Source organism: Vollenhovia emeryi, unplaced genomic scaffold (assembly GCF_000949405.1).
Source record: "Vollenhovia emeryi isolate VEMERY1.0 unplaced genomic scaffold, V.emery_V1.0 DF939174.1, whole genome shotgun sequence".
In the NCBI taxonomy this organism is placed as follows: domain Eukaryota; kingdom Metazoa; phylum Arthropoda; class Insecta; order Hymenoptera; family Formicidae; genus Vollenhovia; species Vollenhovia emeryi.
The window spans coordinates 76491-77726 of record NW_011967192.1 but is presented as its reverse complement, the minus strand read 5'-3'; positions in this window follow the sequence as shown (position 1 = coordinate 77726).

Genomic DNA, 1236 nt, shown 5'->3' with positions numbered 1-1236 from the left:
ACGTTTTCCATCTATGTATATGCAAAACGTATGAATGTGTTCATATGTGCACAAATTCATGTGGGAGGGCATCGGTGATTCCTAGTGTACATGACACTTGATAATTACGTAACACATTTTATTTGTTTTTACGTCTTACAAATGAAATATATAAATGCTTGACGCTGAGAAAAGCCTAGTAGCACAGTGTATTGGCGAAACATCGGGCCAATGTTAAGCAACGTTCAGGGAAGAAGCTGCTTGGAACGCTTAGACGAATAAAAGTTTACGCTTTGAACTCCGAGTCGAACGTAAACGCACGCAAATGCATGCAAGTCTAAAAAGATTGATACATATGAAAGATACATAAATTTGGGTAGCAATCACCGATAAGAATTAATTGTTGAGATAAACGTGTACGTTCGGCGGATACAGTTGAGCGGATCGTTTGAAAGAGCATACACATTCTCGCTCGAGTCAAGTGCGGTTACGATGTCGCGCGACAGTAGGTGTCCCTCGATCCGTCCACTACTTGGCCGGTTGTTTCGTTATTGTCACTTAGCTTGCGCGGGCTGTTTCGTAAGGCATTTTTGCTCGCGTGTCCGAAATTCCGCGCACCCTGCATCGTCGCGACCAGCAAGCGGCACGCGAAACCAGATGCGTCATCGCGAAACGAATAATTACGTCGCAGTCGATAAAGGGCGACCACTTCCTCGAAACCTCCAATCATATTGTCGTCGCGTACCGTGGACTTGTCAAAGGCGACCGGCTGATGTAATACGCGCGAGCGTGTACCACCACGAGAAGAGCGTACGTGTCGGTGCGCGCGTAAAGAAAGCACCGGATGTGCGAGAGCCGACGTCCTTCCTACGCGCGGTTCCTACTGTCGTCGATACTCCGCCACCTTGTCACATTTTGTCGATCCTCTCAATTGGCGATACGCTCCTTTCGGTAGGAACTGGACGAGCGCACCTGCGAGCACCTTGTCAGGTTCCTTCCGTTCTTTCGTGTCCGAACACGAGTTTCCAGAGATGTTACCAATGCCAAATTAGCCGAATACGCGTGCATAATTATCGCCCGCGCGGCAGAGATATCGCCGCAAGAATTCACCGCCGGGAAACCGTGGCTGATGGCTGCACAAGCGAGCGCGCGACCCTCTTGGTGTAAAGAAAGAAAAAAAAAAAGAAACCATTACGAGTGCGAAATCGCGTGTGAACGCGCCGTCGCTCCACGGACGCCGCGAGAAGAGCTGAAAGA